This window comes from Cupressus sempervirens, chromosome 7 (assembly GCF_028749045.1).
Source record: "Cupressus sempervirens isolate cs-2001-9-10 chromosome 7, ASM2874904v1, whole genome shotgun sequence".
Taxonomy (NCBI): domain Eukaryota; kingdom Viridiplantae; phylum Streptophyta; class Pinopsida; order Cupressales; family Cupressaceae; genus Cupressus; species Cupressus sempervirens.
In genome coordinates, this window is record NC_143124.1 from 539,123,417 (window position 1) to 539,151,129 (window position 27,713).

Genomic DNA, 27,713 nt, shown 5'->3' on the forward strand with positions numbered 1-27,713 from the left:
ATGTTTTAGAAATAAAATTGGACTCCCCATCTTTTCGACTTCCAATTTTCCAATTTCATTTATGAGGGGGAAGTATACTCATATCACATCGAGGCATCAAATTTTTTTGAAATATTAAAAATATTCTACCCTAGCCAAAATTTTAAACATCAATTCGAACAAATCTAGGGCATCCAAGAAAAATGATGCAATATCAAACATTGAATCAGCAAAATCAACGACGATCAAACATCAAGTTATCAACAATCAAACATCATATTAACCTCAAAACATCAAAACATCATTGATCAGACATTCAATCATTAGAACTGGACCTAAAATTAGAGAATCAAGACAGTCTTTTAACTAACATGCTTTGCATATTAGCTCAAAGAGGGGCATTTGTAGGCACCCAAAAATTGGCAAAGACCTAAAACAATGCAATTTCAATCAAACAACATGAATTAAGGATTAAATCAGAGGAAAACAACAGACTCTCAAATCAATTGTTACATCAAGTCATTAATCAATCAATCAAATATCAAATCAAAAGAACCTAAATCACTTTAAAAAGAGGAAAAGCAATTCATAAATCATAAAATTAAATTAAAAAAAGGAAAAAGGAAAAGACAAAAAGTTGAAAATAAATGGAACTATAAATAAATAAATAAAAATCATTTATCCTCTCAAAAGTGAAAATCCCATTTTTTTACATTTAAAAGAATTGAAAAAATCCTCTTTTATCCTCACAAACTAAGTCTGTTGGACTTTTCGTCTTGGTGCCTTATGAGATATTTTCAGTTTCACCTCCACCCTCTAGTCAGAGGTATAATATTGATTCTTACCCCAACCCCCTTCTGAAATCCTATAAATAGGAGGGAAATTCAAGAGCAAAAGGACCCAAGTTTTATTCATCTACACTATAGGCATATTTAGAGTTATTCATGTTAGCATACTAGCATTGTTATTATAGCAAATTCATGTCATTCTAGTGTCATTTTAGCATTGTTATGTTGTTAATTTGATATCATTTAGCACTTGTTTAGTTCATTTCATGCATATATCATAGCATTCTAGTGTTATCATACTCACATAATCTGCATTTTCCACTTAGATCTTGCATAACATTTGTAGATTTGCATTCATAGCATACTCCCATTCTAGAACTGTCGCTGAGAAGTTGGTATGAGAGCAATCTTAGTCATTGTAGTTAGGGAAACATGGGATGTTCATGGAGTCTTTGATTTGGCAATGATTTCTTGGGTCTAGTTAGTTCGTTGTTATTTTGATTTACACTCTGCATTAAAGTCTCATGAATAAGTGATTCCACCATGTACAGCTGGATCACAATAATAAATTTAAAACTTTAAATGAGTCTAGAGATGCTACGAATAAGAGTACATCACAATTTGGCAACCTATGAGTAAGATAAAGCCTACATCCCTTGTGAAGTACCAATTATGGAGAAAAGTACTAAGGCAATGGTTAGGATGACAAAACATTTAGAGGATTGACACAATATGCATATAATAGATTAACATATGAGTCTCCAAGAATGCTTATAAAATGATTGTTACCATGAATACAAATTTTATACTTCTCCTTTTCAATTGCAATCTCATGCAGTGGGCAAAAATTGTAAGTGGCAATTGCTTGTCCAATGTGAAGTGCAAGATGGAGGTGATGGAGTGAAGCCTTTTTCAATGGACAAACTTGAGTGGAGTCCAATTGGGTTCGATGAAGATGGGGTAACAGAGTTGTGTGCAGAAATTCCACTACATGGACTTGACACATTTGTCGCAAGGGAATCAAAGCAAGATGGTGTGGAATGTGGATTCATCCATGTGACTCATAAGGATCAAAGCCATGTAAACTACAAGGAAAGTAGAGCCAAGATGCATTCTAGGTGATTCCAAAGATAATTAGTAGTTTGTGTTTGTTATTAAATTATATCATAACCTTTACAGTTAACAAATTGTTTGACTATTCTCTCTATGCATCTATTGGTGTTCGTTTGGGCCAGAAGATAATAGGAAGAAATCATCAGCAATGAAACACCCTTGTGAATTTAATAATAAAAGGGGGTGTTAATGCCGCTTCAATGTTAAGGTTATGTTTGGTAGATCGAATGTCGCTATTATGATCTATACTGATATGTTGCATGTAGATGGTGAAGATTTAGATTGTCATAGGATTAATGATCCAAGCAATGAGCCATGGGCTCATATGGCCCCAAATCTATCTGCTGAATGAAAGGATTACATAGAGGGCCTATTGAAAATGTATGTGAGTGTGGATGCTATAATGGACAGACATCTCAATGATCCGTATTTTGTGGGTATATTATTGCAGAGGGTTAGTTTCCTCACTCGGAAAGATGTCATGAATTCTTGGAAGAGAGTTAAGTCTAGTCGAGCACAACATCATATCAATGATACAATCAGTATTTTAAAATGGAGACAAGTTGACTGGCATGATTTCTTTTATTGGCATTGGTCACAAAAAGATGGCACACCTTTCATTATGGGTATCCAAACCTAGTGGATGCTTAATATGATGGTTAAACACTCATAATTCTATAATATCCACGGATTCGACTTTTGGAACCAAGAACCAACAAATATGGGGTGAGACTTGTACAATTTATTTAGCATGAACTAGCACTATTTTTTACTTCTAAATTGCCACTAACATGTTGCAAGACATTGTCAACTTCTTTCTCGATTGCAGTATCACCTATATTCTCTTGTCATCTTTGACAAACATCATTTGGGGGTTCTGGTTGCATGGGTTGTCTTGTATCGCAACAAGATCAAGGACATATAAAGGTGGCTCTTTATCATCTATAGATGAGGAAAGGAGGTTACAAATGAGTGGACGATTAATGCCTTCTTGATTGATGATGCCAATGTAGAGATACATGCAATTTAGTAACTGCATCAATCTTTATCTTTGACTGCATGTTTGAACTTTGTTAACCTTTATATCTTACAAGTTTCCCCCAACAAAGCTAATGAATATCATCTTCATGTGTGCCAGGGCTACTTTCAAATGTCATGTCATTCTGTATATTTGGCACATTTGTCAGGCATGGTTGAAGAATGTGCTGAAGTATGCATCCAAAGATAGAGTGAAGTTAATGTTTGAATGACTCAAGATGATTATGAATGCAATGGGTGAGAGCGAGGATACCACTTATAGGTTATTGAATGATTTTTTTGTCGATTTTCTCTGATCAGTAGAAATTCTTAGGTTACTTCTCGAGGACATGGTGCTAAGGGGATGATCGTATGCATAAGACCTTCCTATCTCTTATTTGGAATAGTTTGTTACATTTAAAAATTTGTTCTATTCAGTAGACTGAGTTTGCATGAAATCTTGTTCCCCATTATACACATAAAAATGTGAGGCAAAATTACAGACTCTTCCCACATGCAAATTAGGACACAAACATTGCCATCAAATTTTATCATTGCACATTGAAGATGTGGTACCTTTGCAACCATCAAAAGAAATGTACACATTGTATGGATCATCTATACTTTAGCCTCATATATAGGATGAAACCATTCTACAGGCAAAAGGAGAAGTCACAAGATTCTAGTTTCATCATGAACTACAAGGTGCAAAGTTTACAAAAAAGTATAAATAAGTCAAAGGCAATTCCTAATGATGATTGCATTACTAATGAAAGTAGACCAAGATACTATTTTGTGAAGAGCCAAACTAAAAGCAATTTTTATGTTGTCAGACCCAGCGGTGATCAAATGTATTTGTGTGATTGTCCTTGTGCCCTACAAGGTAGCACATGCAATTACGCGTTGAAGGTTTCAACTATGATTACCTAGCAAGTATACGTGTTACCTTAAACCTCTCTTCCATGTAATTGGGCTTGTAGTTTGGATTCGTGCACTGATCGAATGCCTATAACATTACAATTGGAATACGGGCAATTTATGCACGCAAAATTATTCAAGCAATTTAAAGATAGACAACCCACCACCCCAAATTGTTGTGGAGAAAAGTCCCCTTGCCAGACTAACTTCAAACACCCCTAGAATGGAAAGCAATGTCCAATCCTCTATTCAGACAATGGTTGAGTGGAATAATTCTATGGCATTGTTGATGTCTCCAATGTAAATAATGTGACAGACTAACGAACAAGAAAAAACATTCTCTGAATGCATGGAGGGATTTTGGAATGATGTTGACATGTGTGGCATTGTTCCATTCAATCTTACTCCCAACACTGATCCATCTACAAGTAGCACATTACATATGTGTCCATGGTATAGTGTAATGAGGGTACCGGTCCCCCAGATGCAACAACGCCAGCATGCCTCTCACCGTGACAATCTAAATGAATATTATTCTTTGCAATCATTTGTATTTCCCATGGAGGGATGCACGAGGGGGAGGACTAAGAATGACTCCTTGCATGTAGCTAAAATCATTGGTCACGTTACGTCTACTTCATTAAATATTGGTGAGCACTTCATTTGGGTATTCATTTGTGGAAAAAGCATACCAAATCTATTTAGGCTTCATAGCATCTCAAGTTTTTTTTGTTATGTTGTCACTCTGAACTTTATGAAAAATTAATGTATATAACTGTAAAGCATGCCCGACATCTACGTCTACAAATCATTGACATTGATTATCATTTGATGGTACAAGTGGCAAATATGTTCGATAGGCTAGTGTGAAATAGTCAACACACTCTACATTATCTTCATTAACTTTTTCTTATTGTGGCCAAATGAGTATGTTTCGTACTTTCCATTTTACTTAATGCATGTTATTGGTACTTGTTGTTAGGCTTGCATCGTATTTTGGATTATTAGTCTTAATTAGTGATTAAATAATATATTTTTAAACCAATCTCGATTAAGTACTTTTGTCAATGTTATAATTTTTAATATTTTGTATAGTTCACATGCACACTTTTTAAGTTAATAAATTGTAAGAATTATTTATTGACAATATGATTGGTTAAAATAAATTAAGTCTTATTATACACACGCTTTTTCAAATATAAAGAATGATAATTATAGTCCTTATTTTTAGTTTTATTATATATATTTAGCTTTTAACTCCTACTTTTTTTGCAAAATGTTCAATGAAGTTATCTAATAGTTACTACATGAAATTGGAAGTAAACTAGTTAATACAAATACTTCTTTTCATTATTAGAAATGTACATTATATGATAAATTAATATGTTGTGAAATAAATAATAAAGAAACAAAAAATTAAGTTGTTAAAATTTATTAGAATTTTTCTATATGAGCTATTAGGCTAAAATTGGTTGGTTTTATTAAATATTGCATAAAATATAATCAATGGGACAAAATGACTGGGTTCTATATTTTGGATATAAATACAGTGCATGTCCACAAAAATATTATCAGGTTCAATTAGATGGAGCTATCAAAGGGAGTTTTACTCACAGTTGCATTTTCTTGATTTTCTATTGCATTTTGAAGGAATAATTATAAGGCCATCATGTGCAAAACAAAGCTCAAACTTTATGGTATATATAAGAAGTCCCATAAGCAAGAGATAGAAAAACTCCTACAAGCTTTAGATGGAGTTATAGGGGAGGTAGAGGTTAATTTACAAGGCAAATTTGTTGTGGTACACCATCATCCAACATCTTAAGATGGGTCTACCCTAGGTATATTATCTCACTTTAAACTAATAATTTTTACTTTAACACAATGTCATGAAATGTTTTTGCAATTAATCTAGTGTATTGTGATGTCCTTTCAAAATTTCTAACCTTATTTTGTTGACGTTGTAGATCATGTGTGTAGTTAAAGACCCAGGAAAATGTTTCAACACCTCAATTGAACTGTGTATAGACTATTAAGCTTGTATAATCTGCATCTTCAGTAATCTTGTTGTGGTGGGACCGCTGGTCCATTTTTGTATGGTCTAATAATATTATTTTTATGTACTTTCATGTTTAATAGAATATCAAAGGAATACTAACCTTCTTATAGAGAAGGTATTTGTTCTTAGTTTAAAGTGAGATAATATACCTAGGGTAGACCCATCTTGAGATGTTGGATAATGGTGTACCACAACAAATTTTCCTTGTAATAATCAATTTACTAGTCCAAACTCTTAAGATTAGAGTTTAGGATTTAAAACTTATGAAATAATGAAATTGTCATTATAGTTTTTACGTAATCAAGAAATTAGAATTTAAACAATAAATTAAAGAATTTTTTAACAATATTATATCTTTCTAATAATTTGGAAAGAAAACTAATTAATTCTAATTCATTAAATAGATATGGTTCTTTTGAAGTAAATTTTGAAAAATAAGCATCTTAGTAGGCATTTTATACAAAATTGTCTATAAATATTAGATTAAAAGAAAGTTACAAATTCATTTATGACATGGTTTTAATTATTATTTTTTTATATTTTACATTCATGAACTATATAAAAAAAATGTAAAATTAGAAAATGAAAATATATAAATAGAGACTTATTACTATTCCATATTTACATTGAAAATAGAGACTGAAAACAACATATGTCTCATGGATTTTAAACAATTTTATTTGCAATCATATTTATGAATTAATGCATAGGAACATAACACACAATAAAATAGTTGAAAGGTTTAGGACGAAAACATAACGTACTTTTTCCAAACAACATAATGTTTTTGAGCACCTTACAATATATCAATATTACACAACATTTGCTATGCCAAAAAAACATATCTTTGACTTTTTGTATTGTCTAAAAAAACATATCTTTGACTTATAATTTGTATTGTCTAAAAAACCATATCTTTGACTTATAACTTTTATTTTCTAAAATCTATATTTACATTGAAAAATCATACTAAAACCTAATTACTTTTGTTTTGTAATCATATTTATGAATTAATGCATAGGAATGATAACACACAACAAAATAGTCAAAACGTAATGTACATTTTCCAAACAACATAATGTTTTATTTTTTATCAATAAAAGGCAAATGCCCATTATATTAATTTCACAAATTTGTACAATTTTACAAAACCGCATTCAATTGCAGGCACCGAAGGGAAAGAACAGGGTGAAGTGTTAAAATTAATTAATGGAAGAGTGAATTCAGAGGAGGGGGGGGGGGGGGGGGGAGGGGGGTTAAATCAACACTTCAAATCATGATCACCACACATCCATCTCAAAATCTAACATGTAAACTAAAATAACTAGTATCCATGCATGTCATACATAACATAAAGTAAATAACACTTGACACAAGATATTGGTTACCCAGAAACCCTCCAAAGAGAAGGTAAAATTGGGGTGGGGATGACACCCACAGATCTTCACTACTGCAGTTGTAAAGGGTACCCAATGAAGGTTACAATTGTTTGATCATAAACTATGATTTGCCCTATGAAAGGTTTGCTCTGTTAAAGGCTTACAAAGACTATTAAGTCTCACCCTGTTAAAATATTTTAACACGCTGTTAAAAGTGTGCCTTGTTAGAGGACTTAAACTCACAATAAAGTAAACACTCTATTAAGAGATTTACAAGAGCCTGTCAAAACTCAAAAATCTGTTAAGGCTACTCTGATAGGAGATTTACTCTACATCACCTATTAAAATGATTTAGCACAATGATCCTTTGGTTAGCACTTCTCTGCTAGATGTTAAATTTTCTCTTTCCTAATGAATGCTTGATCCTTTTGATCAGATATGTCTCCTTTGTCCTTTGTCCACTCTATTTTGTTCTCTTTTAATTGATTTTGTAGTTCATTCCTTTCTTACAACCTCCTTAGTCACCATAAATGCTCTCATTGTACTTAACATTTGTCCTTCTCCTCACATACACACATACAAACTCTTTAGGGTTTTCCCTCCTTAAGAAGACTTAGGTGAACTAGGGTTAGATTATAATCAACGATTGTGATCGATCCATATTGTCACTTAATACATCTTTTTTTCTTATTGGTTGTATATATTGCATAGGGATTTACAATATACATCTTTACTTATCTTCTAGAATCATAAAATAATCCTTCGATCGGCTCAAAAATGGTTCAAATAGAAGTTTGTGCCATTACAAACATCTATATCAAAAACTATTTACTTGACACCCAAAGGCTCTGATGCTCGATACTCATTGTATCTTCAATGTTGTAACTCGGCTTCCAAAAGATTCAGCATCCATTATTTACTCGACACCTAAATCACTCAACACATATAGACTTGCTCGTCACTAGAGTGACTTGGCACATACTAGTGCTCGACACTAAGTATATTGTTCGATGTGCATTGTTTGGCAACTGATGCTCAGCATGCTTTGATCAGCTCACACTAATTTCTTGGCTTGCTCTGATCACTCAGCATACACTGTGTTTCTACTTGAATATGACTTAAGTGTGTTGTCACTCATTTGTCAAAACCAAAATGAGATCAACAATCTCCCCCTTTGACATGAGTGGAAAAAAAATTGGTCATGCATATATAACCTCAATATGAGCATCACTCAGTCAATCTGTATACATTACTTAGCTCCCATACAAAATTACAAAATTTACAAAACTTATGACTTAATTGTCATAACTTATTTCTCCCAAAAATTCATAACTCCTCATGAGTTGATATTTCCTTTTTGTAGCTTAATTTTGTATAACTCCTACTGAGTAAATGTGTGTTATTTTGTTGTCTCGTGTTTCTACATTAGTACTCCCCTTTACTCATAAAAAATTGTTACTATACTTATTTTTCATGTTCTTCCTTTTGACTTACTTCACCTTTTTATTCTCATTCTCACTTCACTACCCCCCTTTACATTACTATCCCCCTTTTTTTGACACTTATATCATGGACGATACACTAATAGTGTGTTTTTCCAAAAATGGTTTGTGGACCTCTATAACGATCTTTAATGCTGTATCCCAATTGTTGCAAACTACCTCTAGAGATTGGTATTGGACATAGTTGGGTGACAAGGTCGACTAAGCCATCATGAGTGGAAAGATGAGAATCTTTCTTCATCAAACTTTCAGCATTGGCTAGTTCCTTATGCAACACCTCCATGTGTGGGATCAACATGGATTGAATACTAATCAAGGTAGCTCTAATGTTTTCATCTTGTGAATGTAACTCAGCTAGCTGACCTTGAGTAGACAATAATCTCTGGAAATGAGCTTGGTTTTGACCAGGAGATAACTTAAGAGTAGTACATGTAGTTTGTAGATCTCCTTGCAAATGGTCAACAACCCTCTATACTTGTTGTGTGAATAGATTCACATCACATAACTTGGTGTAAGAGAAAATATTTTCTCCAACACCTTCTTCACACTCACCATCTTTGTTTCATGATCAGCTTGTCATAGTGCAATAGCACTAGATATCTTCTCAAGTACTTTAGTGTGAAATTTATTCTTAGACCATTCTAGAAGTTTGACATTGTAATCTAGGTCATCATCTCTTACCTTGTCAACAATGTTCACTAGTTGTCAAGAATTGGTTTATCTTCATTCGGCTCTGGGAGGCTGAAAGCATCAAGAAATATATGTTTTATATAATGAAGCACTTGCTTCCACTTATGCTCCCTTCTTAGCAACTCTTGTCATTTCTTCTTGTGAAGAGCTTCCTGTAGAATGCTCATTTTCTCAATGGTGATTGTTGTAACATCAAATAGGTAGTTCAATCACCTCATCTAAGCTCACATCTCCATAAGATGTATCTTCAACATGCTTAGATATACTAGGACTAGGCCTTGATATTTGTAAGGGTGTAGCATCTATGCTAGGTCTTTGAAGAGTTTGACTAGTAAGAGGAGATACAAAGACTGGTACGGTAACCAAGGTCTATATAGCTATTTTTTCCTCTAGCTTAGTAGTCAACACTGACTCTTCAGTCCTATTTTCCTTCACTTCTTTTCTATTTTCACTTTGCATTTATTAGATAGGAGCAGGACTGGCTTCCTGACCAATGTGGACTTTTGTCCCATCTTTTTCAATTGTTAATACTACTTGTAGTGATGAAATATTAGGCACAAAGGTGCTGACATCTGGTGTCACTGCATCCTTCACCTGATATACCACAATGGGCATTGAAACTTGTGTGTCAGATACTTGGTGTTGTTGTCTCTTTTGTTTCTATAGGTGTAGGGGGCACAGTAGATGTGTTTGTTTTTTTCTTCCCCATTGATGCAAATTCTGCCTTATCAGTTTCATCTGTTCTCACTAGTATAGGATTTGTGCACAGTTGTGCTGCTAAGTTGGAATCCTTCAATATCTTTTTCAAATCTTCCTCTGTCAAGGTATTGATGTTCTAAGCATAATTATTAGAAACATCCTTGATTTTTATTAAGTCTTGCTGATTCACTTGGTCTACATGTGGAGGACTGGCACTTGACACTTGTACCTTAGGTACATTTTGATCATCCTGCTGCTCATCTTCAACTGTGGCCTCTTCTTCTATTTTTTCCTTTGTGCCTTCCACATGACCATCCTTGATTGATACATCTTTTGAAGTCTTTGCTTCCTCTTGTTCATCTTTCTTATAATTTTGCATTTGTTGCTCACCTTTCTCTATTATAGCAAGAGTGGGTGACCCATAAATAGATTTCGATATAGCTTTGCTTTTCGTTACCACATCCTCTATATTCTTCTTCAAGACATGGAATGCTCTATATTTTGGGGTATATTTTCCTTTGTGCAATTCCATAGCCTCATCAATCATTTGCTTTGGCAATTTAGGCATGACTTGGGCTAGAGTAGTTTCCCTGATTTATCTTTCAATTTGTAAATTGAATTTCCATTTATGCTGAACTCAATCATATAAGCTTGTAGGCAATGAGTTGGCAATCTCAATAGGTGTGGGTTTGAATGCAACCATCATCTCATATATGGCTTCCTCTTCCTCATTCTTATCAACCTTTCCTAACTTATAAAAAATAACATGTGTGAATCCAGACAAATCTACATTATGCTTAGTATTGTCACATAAGTTGTCTAAGTCAGAGGAGGGATTGTGGCTTACCACCTTGAATTGACCCATGTCATCTGATTCTATTTTCTCCTCGTCCTTATCTAACTCGACTAGAGCAATATACTTTCTCCTCTTATATATTTGCTTTTCTGGTTTACTCTGCTCTATAGTAGCAATGGTTCTTTTACCCTTAGGCTTTACAGTTTCCTTAACTTGCTTTGTAGTTGCCCTTGTGCTAGCCCTGGTAATAGGTATTGTTGGCTTTCGTTATGTACGTTTCACAACTTTCTTTGGCTTTTCTACTATAGGCTCATTTGCCTTCCTCTTCTTCTTCTCTGGTTTAGGTGCTTCCTCAGCTTCTTCTTCCTCAACACCTTCTACGTTTACTTCTTTGTCTTCTCCTTGACCTTGAGTGAGTGTCAATGGGGCTTAGCCTTGCTCTTCCTCGTCATCTTCTCCTTTTCCAAAACTCTCCTTTAGCTTCTTGACAAATTTGTTTTTCTTTCTAATCATATAAGTTGTTTGAAAATTGATTGTTATCCTGATTTAGCTTCCTCATAATTTCCAAATGAGGTGGAACTCTTGTCTATATCCTCTGCCAATAGTGTTGAGATGACTGCAAATGCCTCATCCACATTGATCTCATAAGGCAAGGGTTTAAGCCATCTGACCCTAGGAATAACTGCTTGCACATATGTATAATCAACATCAACTAAGAAGCAAACATCATTATAATGTTTCTCCACTGGTGATATAGGAATCCTTAGTCTTTGCTTCATAGATTTCTTGAAATCTTCAAAGTAACCAGTCATAACCGACTCAAAATTCTCTCCAAATTTCTCTACTAACTCTGAAATCTAAATTATTACTAGCATGTTTGTCTTCCACACTACCTTTCCAAATGTGGGAAATCCATTTCGTACATTAAATAATATGCAAACCAATAGAGAACCAAATTTGCATGATGCACTTTTTGTCTTCCTAATGGCCTCCAAGTTTTCAGATAGTTGTTGAAGGTGTAACTTGGTAAGGTAATAGGTATGGTCTCTCTTAACTATCTTGTATCCTAAATCCACTTCCATACAGGATATGTTGTTTAGTCTGCTAGACTGAAAGAACTTGTGAGCAATCACTCTCACTGCAAAGACAATTAGGGGGTCTGAAATTGAATCTATTGACATCCCTCTCTTGTTACACGCTACACCTATGTTCTTCTCAATCACCTCCTTTGCATCACTTCACATGCTTTTGGGTCTAACTAGGGTAGGATAACTTATAACTCAGTTAGTGATCCTTTTTGTGATCTTAATGGGTCCATTTTCTAACCATATCAAGTCATCGTGTATTCTGTTGAGCATAATCTTTATCCATTTAGTTTTGAATACATTAGGGAATTCTAGGGCACACGTTAACCCTTTTCTTTCTATAATTTAATTTTCTTCCCTCGAGAATCCATATACACAAAGTTTACTATACACTTATCTAATCTCTATGTCTCCAATACTTCCAACCTCACAGGTATAACAACACCTAACATCTTGAATAATGATAACTTGTGGTGGTATCATCGATAATGCACTAAACAGGTCTCTTTATATGCTATATTAGGTATTGCTCAAAAAGGTGGTTGTCTTACATCATTACTAATTAATTTAATATTTAAAACTTCCTTTCCTTCCTTCCTACCAATTATAGAAGAGCCAGATGTCATTTCAAGTAACTAGGGTTTGTGAAAATTCAAACACCATAACTTGGGACACGATAAATACCTTTCAATCTTGATGAATGATGATGAGTACTAGTTGAATCTAGCTCACAAACACTTGAATCTTCTGTTTCAAATTTTTTTTGTGCTCTTTGTGCTCTCTTCGATCTCGGATAAATGCAAATGAGTCAAGAAATGACTATACAACCCTTGGAATTTGGCAATAAATGCTTAATTCTTACACAACTATAAGCTTGACTACCATAGCATTTCCAACTCATTCGACTTACACATGATTTCGAATACACTCGGCTTACACATGATTTCCACTACACTCGGCTTACATAGCAAGATCAAGCAATACCATCATACTTAATAGCTCGACATCAACTAAAATTCCATTCATGCTTGACAACCACTTGAAACATTTCATGCTCCACAACAACATAAAAAAAACAAAATTACAGATTTTCTCCTGGTTCTAACTATCCCATTGCATCTTAATTTATGCATATATGTACTCTTCAGATCTTATATTCTTGGAATTGATTCATAATGTAACTTTAAAATATCAGTCCCACACATACCTTTTGATTGCCTAGTTGGGGGTGATGTGATCACCTAATCCATTGGATGAAGTGACCTCATCTACACTTGATGTATTGCAATCTTCTCTTTTCTTCCATGTCTTGTTCATCTGAACTTTTACCTTTTCAACGTCAATCTTCTCTTTTCCTTTGTTGGATCTGTTACTTGGTTCAAGTGACCTTGTTAGACAGTTTCTGCTGACATGACCAGTCTTCAAATAACTAAAGCATGTAGTATTACTCAACAACTACTGTAATCACTTCTAAAATGTGTTCTTATGCAATTCTCAAGAACATGTCCATACTCTTGACAATATTGACAACAATATCTTGTATTATAATCCCAATTGTAAGAGTTCCCATTATGGTTTACCTTGGCTTGTTTGTTTGATGACCATTTAGGCTTGGATTTGCACTCATATGCCTTTTGTCCATACTTCTAACAATTATAATAGTATCCTTCAAATCTTTGAGTGTTCATGGTCATAGTCTTGCATTCATGTGCATGATGTCCTTGCTTGTTGCAATTGTAGCAGTTTCCTCTGTATTTCTACTTGGGGCTTTGATTGACAATTTTACTCCTACAGACATTAGCTATATGACCTAGCTTTCCACAATTATGATGAGATGGCTTGGCTTTCTTACCTTTGTTGCTCCTTTTTTCACCACTTCTAGATGATTATCCTTCTTCAGTTGAGGCATAACCTAATCCAGTAATATCATTGATAGGTCTTAGCGATTCCATCATTTTCTCAAAATACTTTATGGCTTCACTAGCCTTGTTAAGCTTTTCTCTTTCAGCTCTCAATTCATTCTACAATAGATCATTTTGTGACATCAAAGTTATGATCTCAATCCTTTCCATTCAATTCATGATTAGCAATCATCAATTGATTCATTGTATCCAATTGCATGTTAGCAATCTTTTGCACCTCTGATGTCTTCTCTTCTAGTATGTTAGACAATACCCTTTTTTCTTCTTCAATCATGAATTTTTCATCCTCAACTTTCTTTTTCTTTTTAGTCATTTCACCTAGCAATATTGATTGCATCTCTTGTTCTCTTTTGAGATTCCCAACTTCTTCATTTAGGGCTCCATTCTTTTCCATTACATTTGTAACTGTTGCATCAAACTCTTTAGAGTTTCCTTCTGCAAATAGTCTAGTACTGTCTGTCTCTTTGTATTGTGTATCATTTAGTTGCATGGCCAAATCTTTTTTTTTCTTTAATGATTGCTACAACACACTCCTTGCTTCATCCAATTAATGCAGGATAAATTGCATTTCAATCTTCTGATTGTCAATGTTATTTTCCAATAAGTAGACTTTCATATTCAAGATATATCCTCTCAAGCTATCAAGCTTTCCTTCAAGAGAACCTTCGCTCTGATACCAATTGTTGGAATTACTTATTGGAAGAGTGAATTATGAGAGAGGGGATGAATCAACACTTCAAAACTTTAACCAAAACATGATCACCACACATCCATCTCAAAATCTAACATGTAAACTAAAATAACTATCCATGCATGTTATACATAACATAAAGTAAATAACACTTAACACAACATATTGGTTATCCAAAAATCCTCCAAAGATAAGGTAAAATTGGGGTGGAGATGACACCCACAGATCTTCACTACTGCAGATGTAAAGTGTACCCAATGAAGCTTACAATTGTTTGATCATAAACTATGATCTACCCAATGAAAGGTCTGCCCTATTAAAGGCTTGCAAAAAATATTAAGTCTCACCTTGTTAAAGGCTTACAAAGACTGTTAAGTCTCACCTTGTTAAAGGATTTTAACACCCTGCTAAAAGTACCTTGCTAGAGGACTTAAATTCACAATAAAGTAAGCACTTTGTTAAGAGATTTACGAGAACCTGTTAAAACTCAAAAACATGTTAAGGCTACTTGGTTAGGAGATTTACTCTACATCACCTGTTAAAATGATTCAACACAATGGTCCTTTGGTTAACACTTCTTTGCTAGATGTCAAATCTTCTCTTTCCTGATGTATGCTTGATCCTTCTGATCATATATGTCTCCTATGGCCTTTCTCTACTCTGTTGTGTTCTCCTTTAACTGATTATGCAATTCCTTCCTTTCTTACAACCTCCTTAGTCACCATGAATGCTCTCACTACACTTAACATTCATCCTTCTCCTCACATACACACATACAAACTCTTTAGGGTTTGCCCTCCTTAAGAATACTTAGGTGAACTAGGGTAAGGTTACAATCAATGACTATGATTGATCCATATTGTCGCTTAATACATCCCTTTTTCTTATTGGTTGCATGTACTGCATAGGGATTCACAATATACATCTGTACTTATCTTCTAGAATTGTAAAACAATCCTTAGGTTAGCCCAAAAATGGTTCACATAGAAGTTTGTGCCATTACAAACATCTATATCAAAAATTATTTACTCGACACCCAAAGGCTATGATGCTCGACACTCATTGGATCTTCAATGTTGTACTCAAGTTCTAAAAGACTCGAAATCTATTGTTTACTCAGCACATATAGACTTGTTCGTCACTGGAGTGAATTGGTACATACTATCTACTCAACACATAGTAGTGCTTGGCACTAACTAAGTATATTGTTTGGCAGCTAATGCTCAACATGCATTGATCACTCAGCATGCACTAATTTCTCGGCTTGCTTTGATCACTTGACATACACTATGTTTTTGCTTGAATACATGACCGAAGTCTATTTTCACTCATTTGTCAAAACCAAAATGAGATCAACATGAAGAAAACCCCTGGTATTGCCTAGGACCAAAGTCTGGAGTCCATACAGATGCCCAAATTGGGACTTAAAGAGGGCATTCCTTCTTTTACAAAGATAAATTAGGGGGCATACCCCTTTATTTCAAAAATTTTAAGTTCATTTACAAGAATTGATGAATGCACAAAAAGATTAAGTACAAGAGCAAGAAAGGAGATCCTCTGAGAAGCCCGAAGAAGGAAGGCTCAAGGTCAAAATATGTTGAAGTATCTATCTATGATAATCAAAGACTCCAAGAAACCACTCAAATCCTCCATCAGTCCATTGCCATCAAATTACAAACCCCATAGCAAATCCTTAAAAAAGGGATGGATGTAAAAGTGTTGAGTTCCACCATACTGAAATCATATGAAAGCAAACTCTAGTAGAATTGCTAACAAATCCTTCCATGGCCTTACCCAAAAAATTGAGACAACGAGAGACCTAATCCATTCAGACCTTGCTAGAAAATCACAAATTACCAAAACTTGTATACCCATAAACAATCCTTTAAAAAAATCCAATTAAAAGCTTCTCAAATTAGAGAGAGGGTACGAAATGCTTGAAGATATTTCATTATTATAAAAGCCTCTTCTAGGTTGGATGTATATCAAATAGTAATCCTATTAATATTAATGAGATAGAGCATTGAATATAAAATAATACATGACTATGTCAAACATGATAATCTGGAATTACCTCAAAAACTTTAATGTTCAAAGGAAGACTAAAAATATTTTAACTAATGGCTAGCCTGAAAGTGCTTCTTAAAATAAACAATATTAATCAAAGGTTAACCAAACTATCAAACAACAAGCTAAGAGAAAATTAGTTGATCCAAAAATAACAACCTTTTCCATCTTCTTATAATCCACAAAGGTCATGGGTTACCAAACATCACCTGGACTGCACCCACTTTCCATATTTGAATTAATTAATTTCAGATTACTCCTAACAGTAACATCAAATTAAGATAATTCGTAGTGATACTTCATAGAAAAACTATCACAATTGGAATATAATAAACTTAAAGACATAATCAATATGAAACATTAAACCTAAAATATTCAAGAACTAATGCACATTCCCATGCCCTAATCATATGTAAGACAAAAGAATGAAAAATTAAGCAAAATTTTTCATCTAATCTTGTTATGGAACTGCAATTAACAACCATAAATCATGTTCAAAATTTAACATCCAGAAGTATAAATTTACTCATTGCTGAAGTGAGTTCCTTTCAAAATAAATATAATACTACAACCCATCAAAAAAATATAAATGAGAGTTTGATAGTAAATTTTTTAACAAAACCCAATATGAGTAATAGTCTAAAGCATTATAAAAATTGATACTCAGAAATACCAAAAAGAAGGCCAATGAAATATTTCATTCACTGAACGCTTCTCAAAGATCTTCTATAGTAGCTCGCAGGGCTCATTCATGAAGTATTCCTTCTTCTTCAAAGTAGTGCTCCAGCAAGTCCAAATCAGTGGGGTCCAAAATGGCAAAAAAGTTGAGGAGAAACCTAATGTTCCTCTGATAGATTTCACTATCTTCCTAGAAGCTTGTCGGGTCCTCTGTAAAGATAATAGGGTAAGTAGGAATATGTTCTGCCCTAATATATGGCATGTTATAGTTAGCCACAAGAGGAATGGTAAGGTCACCTCTAATGTTCATAAGGAATGTATTGAGATCACCCAACAAGTGGCCATCAAAAAATTCATGATAGGAGACTAGCTATTAGATCATTGTCAGTATAAAAATGATAGACGACTATAATGAAGATGGCTACAATGTTTGCATTAGAGCAGAGCCTTTTGGGACAATTGATATACTAGGTACCCAAGCATTTAAGAACTGTTGTCCAAACTACCTTATTCCCGATAGGGACAAACTGCACAATTCTCTCAATCTTTATGGGCTTATCAAAAGTCATTAGCCTTGCAGCAGAGGTCACCTAATCCAATGGAGAAGGTGATCATGTCATATGAAACTAAGAAAGAGAGGTATGTATGGAGCTGTATACTTAATTGATATATCATACATCAATTCCTTACATGACAATGTGCCAAAAGTTCATATTCGCATATGTGAAGATGCATAAGAACAAATGTGTGAAAGGTTTTCGAGTGTCAATAAAATTGTTTATGTTGACCAAGCACTGCAACATAGACCGAGCACTTCAAAATTAATATGGTAGAGACCGAATGATATGGAAGAGATCAAGCTATAAAGTAAAGACCTAGTTAAAAGGCATCAATATTAACCGAGATAGTTGGCTTCCACTTACCTAAGTACACAACATTAATGGAGACCCTAAATTGACCAAATGAAGGTATATAACAAAATTTAAAGATATTATTTCATACCTTGTATGCAGATTTCAAGAGCATAGACCAATTTGGCGATTTGAGCAATGAAGGAAATGATTTCAAGAACGATTTGAATTAGAAGCTTAAATGAGTAAAGATCACAAATGTGTTGAGTAATCCAGAGAAGAAAGAACTTCAAACCCTAACTATGATCATGGAAACTTCATCTACCATTGGAATGAGTCAAGAGGTTAGTAGAATCCAATTGGTGAAGAGCGACGCTTGTCCTCCACCAAAGTTTCGTGCTATTCTAGAAATTACAATGAAAGGAGACTCAATGGGTGCATTATCTTCGATACCACCTAAAGTCGTTATGATTCATGATGTTAGAAACTATTACATGTGTAAAATCAAAGAAGTAGGAGATTATGAGATCAAAGAAGCTTATGAGAATTTGTGCAATGAGGGAATCTTGAAGAACAAATTCAAAGTTGTTAAAAAGAAAGGGCTAAACTGTGCCCTATAATTCTTGAGAAATTTCAAGATTGAGTGGATTAGAGTTATTTTGAGCAGAATTCATGATATAAAGTATTAGTTATAGAATGGACCCTTGGAGATCACAAAGAAAATGATACATAGCGTTACTGGTTATCCAACCCTATAAAAGAAGAGAACCATGCAATGTTTGAGCCATGCATAAATTGAGGCAAACACAAGAGTTGAGTGTAATGGACAAGGTCTATCCATTACAAATATTTATGATCAACTAATTGAATTTTCAGTGAGATTCATAACTCACAAATTCTATCAATCGAGCAGATTGAACAACGTGCATTGTATGGTTGTGGATCAAGCATGGAAGATAGTGATGAATGATCATAAGTATGATCTTGTCAAGCTACAAAGGCTACAACTTGCAAAGAATCTATCATCTATAAGAAAAGAGAAGAATTTAATGTGTAAGTTTCGATCCCTCATTGTTTGTATTTTCTTTTATATCCAAGAGTATTTTCCTAGTATTGGTGATGTTGCGTGGGAGCAAGACAAGCTAGTAATAAGACAGGTCAATGAGTATATTACTCAATTGGGATAAAATTTTGAAAATGTAATGGATGCTTATTTTGATGGATTTAGGCAAAGGATGAAAATGAGGATGAGGATACCTGAAGAACTGGTCACAAGGTATTACAGTGACATATGTTTTCTTGTAGATACAAACAACACTTTTGTACAGGCAGTTAAGCCAAGGAAGGCTTGGTTATAGAGCTTTGATTATGAAGTAGATACAATATAGTAAGTGCAAACATTGAAGCACTATTTAAGGAAGAGATAGATTTTAAGGTTGAACCTTTTGGTAATTATGAGGAAGCTAAAGCAAGAATAACTTTGAACCTCAAGACTAGTTCCAAGGAAAAGAAAAGGAAGAAAATGATTCAAGACCTAGAAGCTAAAATGGGTACCCTATGCAAGGGCAAGGAACCATTGTAGATGACACAAGGTCTTGGTGAAGATAAAGAAAAAGACAGTGGTGATGAGGAAGAGGAAGAAGAAGAAGGTAACAAGGGAGAAACCCTAGTTGTTGTTATGCCACCAAGCAAGAAGGCTTAAAGAATAAAGAAGAAGTTGATAGTGACATCCATCTCTCCTCCACCACTAAACAAGCCAAGGATTAGGGCAGCTTCTAGTGCCAAGCAAACTGTAAAGAGAGTAGCAGAGACTACCAAGCCAAGTGCCCCCAAAACCAAAAGAAGGAGACTGGTCAGAGGACCACCTAAGAGGTAGAAAAAATCTATTGAAGAGGTATTTGCAGATTTGAGAAGGTCACCAAGATTATCTAGCTTTAGATCTGTAAAGTATGATACATTACATAATTCTGATAGAAATAATATAGAGGAGTTTATGGTAGACATGATTGTAAATAATAAACTAGCTCCTAGTGAAATAGAGAACCAGATACCTGTTGAGCTGTCGTTTTACATGATGCTAAATTGCAAGAATTCTTGCGAACTCCTCTCTTGAAAAGTTGATTTTGTGAATTGACTCCAAGGTTTCGGGCGATCTTGCAACCTACTAGAACCCACTAAGTTGAAGATAAATGTGAAAGTTCATGAGGAAGCCTTTGTTGGTTCATTTTGATTTTGGATGGAATGTAGAATTTGCACACTATTTCAAAAATAACACCAAAAGAAAACTATGTTTTTGTATTGTTTTATGTTTTTTTATGAATGCAATCTAACAATGCAACTAAAATGAAGTCATGTTCTAACAAAGGGGGTTAATAAATCAAATAACAAGAACTCAAAGCGAATAACATGAAATTGAAATCCTAACAGACATAAGCTACAAAAAACAACACGTTTGCGAGTTAAGCTTTCGCAGAGATCAATAGGTAACCAATAAAAGTAGGAGCAACGCTTCCTCAATTCCATTGATGCAATCATTAGTGAGAAACTTTAATGATCGTATGATGTTTCACTCTTCATCAAATCATAAGGCCACAAAAAGTGTGCTCACGTGAGACAAAGAGTTATGCTGGAACAATTTGATGATTTCTTTTCAAGCTCGTTACGTCAATGGAATTCATAACTCTATAGCAAACACCAAAACTAAAAGATCACACAACTAGAAACAACGCAATAAACCTTTGGCTCAATCACAATCTCATGAACAAAATTCATAAAACAATGACACATTCAAGAAAGAATTACTATACTCCAAATGTGAGCACCAAAAGCATAATTTTATTGCATAATAATGGCAGCCCTTATTACATATTACAATAGGGTATTTATAAGAAATCATCTCCTCAATTTGTGTTGAGAGTGAGAGATATCTTCATGCAATAAAATGCTTTTTAATTAACAAAATAAACTAATTATATACAAACTAACTATTTAACCGGTGCTTAGAAGGACTCCATCCATTTTATATTCATTAATTGGATGCATGAGCCTTTTACATGTTTAAAACAAAGAAATTATGAGAGAAGAAAGAGGAGGAAGCCTTCAGCTAAAGTAGGACTATGTGGAGGTGCCAAAATTGGAAGATGGTCTTTTACTAGGCGTGTGTCGAAGTCAAATTGCCGTTAAAATGTGTTCTCAATGCATGGAAAGCACTATTTTTGGAACAAGTAGTTAATTGTCAGCACACCTTTGAATTGTGGAGCTACAGACCTCAACAGGGTCAAAATCTCAAAATTTTACTGTCAAAATTGAAATTTTGGCATCTAGGTTTTGTTCTTCATCATCCCAAAGCTATGTTTGGATGTTTGCCCTTGAATTTCTCTATAATCTCAGTAATTTTAGCTGCATCCGATAGATCTAAATCCTCATATTTTTCTTTGACCTTATATCCGTAATTGTCTACCTCAATTCGGGTATCAGCAAAATCCCCAAGTTTGGTATCCAATTCTAACAAGGCTTCTTCTATCCTGAAGGCTTGTCGAATATCTTCATTACTAGATGCTTCCTCAAAAGTCTTCTTAAAATTTGCTACTACAACCTCAACAGGCGATAACTTCTCTCGTTCATCATCTTCAAAAATATCCAAGCATACATCACTGTAGTGTCTCTCTGCTTCCAAAATTTGCTCTTGGGCTTGGTCCTTGAGCCGATGGATCTCCTCATGTAATGTTTCCATTACTTCATTACTATCCGCTATATTTTCTATGTAGTCATCAATCATATCTAATTCTTCTCTAGTATATACATCAATCAAAACCTAATACCTTTGCCCCTTTATGGCTTGTAGAGTTTGCAAATCCTTACTCCAGGGCCGTACTTCATCCATAATCTTGAAGTCCTGCTTCAAAATTGCTACAATCTTATTTATGTTCTCCTGCATAGCATGCAGTAACTTCAAATTTCTAGTGATGATCAGAACACCTTTCTCCTCAAAACTTTCCTACCACTACTGACAGGCTTTGAAAAATGGATCTAGTTGTACACCTCCCCCCTCTCTAAGTATAGTGTTCAAAGTTTGCTCGGGTTGCTCAGGATCCAGAGGACCAACTACTTTGGCTAGATATCCCTTTAGGATCTCGACCTACCTTTGAAGTGTTTGGAGTTTGACCTCATCCTGTTCCATGTTCTTGAGGACCTCTTTGACTCCCATGGTCATCATTAATCGGGTTAAATCCCATGTAGGCCTCCCCAACATAACATCCTTCAATTTGTAATCCTTGAGACCAAGGCTTTCTGCATCTATATCTTTAGGAGGGACAGTCACTTGTGCAAACAATTCTTGGTTCCATGTGCTGGTGACAAATGCCAATGACGTTGCCTCGTGAGATGGAGACTCAGGTTTATTAAGAATCTTGACAATGTCACAAATGTCTTCCTCTAAAGCATGGAATTGAGGCTTAGTACTCCTCATTATTTCCTTCTGGATCCATCTAGAGATGTGTTTTGCTGAGGACCTGGCTCTTAATGACAAAGGGGTATGTTCTACGACTTCCTTCCCTTTGTCGCTCCTGCTTAGAGTTGTCTCCTGTTGTGAGGGCTCTTCTTCTGTAGCCTCAGTCTCAATAGACCCTGTAGCTTGCATCTCAGTGTCTTGGGAAGGTGGTTGAGAATATTCCATCATTTATCCCTCCTTTGACACTTCATTGGTCATCATTTGTTCTGGTCCCTCCTCCTGTGATGGTTCCTTCTGAACCTACTCTTCTTCTAAACTCTAAGGTGGAGGAGTAACCGAGCCCTTATCTACTACCGTAATTTATGGTGGAGATGGGGGAGTAAGATCAGGACCCTGTGTATCAGGCGGCATCTGCGTCCAATCTTCCTATTGAGGTTCACTTGTAGGAGTGTCTCTGATCTTATCCCCAATCAACTCTGTACCCATGGGCATAAAATCAAAATATGACATTGAAAAAATGTCATCACCCTCTTCACTCTGCTCATCAACCCACTACTGTACTTCATCTTCCAAGGAAGAGAGTTTTAAGGGTTCTACTTGGGTGGACGACGAGGTACTTGTTGCACTTTTTCTCCTTTGTAGCTCAGTAGCTCTTGCTAGTTAAGTTCTTCCTTGTAGGGGCACTTGTTCCTCTTCCTCTTTTGATTCTTCTTCTTCCTCCTCTTTGTCTCCTTCTAGAATGGTTTTGGGAATAGATGGGGAAGGCACCAATCTTCTGTTGATCCTTTGCCTTTTTTTAATTTGGATCTTAATCCTCTTCTTTTGTTTCTTGGTGACAAAAAGAGAAGCTAGCTCATCTTGCACAGGAGGAATAGAAACCTATGGAATCTCTCCCTCTTTTGGTTGGTTGGGCACAATGGGAGGCAATTGAGGTTTATCCTGGACTTGAGTAGTTCCAGTATCCTCATACCCTTGTGCACTCTGTTCTTACTACTGGGGAGGCGCCTGTTCTTCAGCCTATTCTATTTGAATTCTCTAGGGGGAGGTCCTCTTCCTTTTGTTCTTTCCCTTCCTCTCTAGAGAGTGATAGTATCCAACCAGGTGATCAAGCTAGTATACTATCTTTGGCCTGATTGGAGACTAAGCCGCAAAGGTAGGAATTGTTACTTTCTTCCTTCTATCTCTTTCTGGGTGAGCATGCGCATGAAAGATCATTGTATCTAGCATTGGATCAAGTAGAAAAGGTTTCTTGATCCAATCCTTTATCATTTTGATGACATGCCTTGCCCGATGATTAATATCATCGGCCTCCTCCTTGTCAACCTCAACATTCATAATGGGTCTTTCTCCTATTTTGTTTGAGTTGAACAAGGGGTCCAATAACCCCTTTGAATCTTGTTGCCTTATCTCCTCTGAGATGTTCAATTGGAGAGCCTTCTCTACTAGATACAAAGTCATCCTACAATAATCCCTTATGCAGACATCATAGTCATTTGTTGCGTTCATCCAATGATCTTCAACAACATTCTCGTGGTGAAATTTCTTTCCTACTAGACTCTCCACTCTCCCGATATTGTCAAAGTATGGCCAGGGAGAGTTGTATTCTTCAAGAGGATAATTCTCCCATTCCCACTTGAAGGACATAATATCTTGTTTCCATTTCACTAGGTAAGGTCCAATGACCAAGGGCCATACCCAACAAGGTCTCTGTTGTCTCTTTATCTTCTCATATGCCGACTCAATTTGTCAAGCAATCTCCAATAGCACCAATTTGTCACTAGGATACCTGGGGAGCTTCTTAGGATTAATGGAGGCACCAGCTACCCACAGATATGTGAATGTTTTGAACTGGATAAAGTAGGCTCCGAGAACTATAATTTGTGCTTTGGCTTCATCAGATAACCTCTTCCCATAATCTCACTCATTGAATTGAATGATCACAAAAATGAACACATCATTCATGATTCTATAATCCTTGCTCTATATTGAGAGTTTCTTCTTTACCAGTTGCGGGTAGACTATATATGGCCAAGCATTGGGATCCTACACACAGTCTCTCCTATACAAACCAGGGTAGTTTGTCACCCTCGCCACGAGCAGGTATACCACGTAAGAAGTCATATAGAACTTCTTGTCTTTTACTACCCTTAACTGCTCACACAAGTTTTCACTTAGTGTGGTGGCCCAGTCTAATGGTATCTTCGCTGCTCTGATGGTCTTAATGAAGTTGACCATGAAAGTGCTGAGGTGGCCTGCTACAGGTAAACCCATGACTCTACTCAAAAGGATGATGGAATATCCAATTTCCTCCTTCATGTATCCCCAATTCATATCCCCTTTGCCCGTTATCCTTCCCCTAGAAGGCTTCTCAATGAGGTAAGAGGATTGTATGATGTCAGTTGCCTCCTACTGGTGCTCCTAGTACCATCTCTTTGCTACTTTGCACGAGAATCTAATGAATTGATCGGCCCTTGGGAGATGGAAGAACCTCTCAATGTTGTCAGGTCATAGGTCCAATATGACCTCTCTTGTGACACTCTTGACCACTTTCCCTTTAGCAACAAAATGTTGCGCCAATGTCATGATTAGTTATGTTAACTGCATCGATATGAGATGCGAAGCTATGCTCACCAACCTGAAATGAATCAGTGAGGATACTAGAGTTGATCTCTCACTTGGCTTGTTGTAGATTCTTAGGAATTCTCCCAAATCTGTGTGTCTCAGGTCGGTATCTATGATTTCTACGTAATCATCATGGAATCTTGACTTTGACAATACGCCTTGAAACTTGAATACAACGGGATTGAGTGCCATTCCAGATGTGGATGCCATTTAATCTCTACATGACACAAGAAAAACGCTCATTAGGTCAACGATAAACTTGGAAATAAAAAATGCAAATGCTTTAAATTTCACTAATGAAAGAAAAGAAAATAAACATAAAGAACAAAATGAAACCCCCAATTCGGGTGCCTTTATTTATTTTTTAAAACTATTTATTACTCCATTCCTATTTATTTTTTATTGTTATTATTATTATTTTTTTAAAATTTTAAATTTAATTTTTTAATTTTTTAATTTTTTAATTTTTAATTTTTAATTTATTTTTTCTTAAGTTTTTTGGGGAGGGGGTGAAGAAATGTATAGGTGCGCAGCAAAAGACTCTGTGTGGTGTGCACCCTCGCGGCTAACGTTTGTACAATGCAAGAGGGCGAAGGAATGGAGTGCACGCCATGGGTGGAGAGTGCTTGCAGTGGCACGGGTGCAAAGCATGTCGTGGAGCGGTGGCACAAGGTAGGCACTGTTTAAAAGTGTGCTTGACTGAGATGGTAGGAAAGTCGCATGGCGGCAAGAGCGATGGTGTGTGTGAGCGAAAGTATGAGAGTCGCACGACAACAAGAGCTGTGGTGCATGCGAATTACATGTATAAGATCTATGTGGCAGCAAGAGTCGTGGCACACATGAGTGCGGGTATGAGATCCGTGCGACAATAAGAGTCGTGGCATGCACAATGTGTACTTCACGGATGCGTGGCACCATGTGCGCATGCAATGAAACATTTGACGCACCTGCTACTTCAAAATGCACTCACCAAATACTTAGACAAGGATAGGGATTGAATGATGGTGGGGTGCTTTTTATAGCCACGTCCACTTGCGTGAGGCACGACGCACGCCTAGCGCAAGTGCTTGTCGCGCACCATGTGAGTAGGGCACGGTGTGTGCGCAGTGCAAGCCTTTTCTTTTTTTTGAAAATTTCTTTTGTTTTTTTCGATTTTTATATATATATTTGGTTTTTTCAACTTTTCCAAATTTCTTGATCTTTTATGGTTTTTGACTCTAACACTTTTTTTTCAAATCTCAAACTGTGAGTTCAAGAGTCCGAAAAAAAGAGCAGAGGGTCCCCATTCCTAGTAAGGAATGGGGTTTTTGTTGTGGGGCCACAACAAATAGCCCCAAAAAAAGGAAGAAATGACAAAGGCATTTCTTCATTAGCAAACATTCTTTCAACGTGTGTTAAACACCAACCGAACTTCAAACATCTCAGGCTTATTTCGGATGACTCTACAATTCAAAACCTTCAAGCTCAGTGTGTGATTTGTGTGTTCATTCCCTTTGATGTCTCAAGATGCGGTCTATCAAAGTTTTTTGACAACTCGAAAACAATCTTCCATTCCTCCTGGCTCATTCATTTAGGATCTCCATGAAGGCTATTCATCGATCACTTGCTTGACCAAATGAGAGAATTAGTTCAAGGGCTCTTAGTGGGGTGCCACATTCTTTTTAACTTCCTAGAAAATTTGAATAATCGCTCCGTGTAGTTTTGATGAAGCCATGTTTTGGATATAAGATACTTTATTTTGAGAACTTATCCTTTTGCTTGTTCAGATCTTTAGAATCCTTCAATCTTAACACCGTACTTTGTTTTATTTTCTTTTTCTTTCTCTTTTTTTTTCTTTTGTATCCTGACTACGCTTAGACTATGTAGTCAGGACATCGATGTCATTTCTTAGATTCAATCTCTTGTGAACATCCCTTGCGTTCCTCTTTTAAAACTTTTTAGAAACTCTCACACCAAACAATGATCTTAGCAACCTTTCAAGAAGGCCCCTCTCATTTGAACCATTTGGAGCTTGGATCATCCTTCGTCATCTTTGACTTTAGTTTGACAACACCTAAAAAAATCAACTTTTATATTTGCAAAGTATTGAGAACTTGTTGGTCTAGGCTTTTGATTTCTAGACTGAAAATCCCCTATTTCTGCAAGGAATGTTCATTGCTTGATTGGTATAAGACACACAATCATCCAAATATTTTGACAAAGAAATACCTCTTCCTAAAATTTGAACCAAAGAGTGGATAGTAAAATCTTGAGAGAAAATCTCAAGTACACCTTACCCCCCAAGATCGACACAACTTTGAAAAGACGGTATGGACACGATACCAAGGCAAACCCATGAAAATACCCCTTTATAAGAAAAAATACATACTATGTAACTTTCTCGCATTAGAGACAGATTATGCTATGA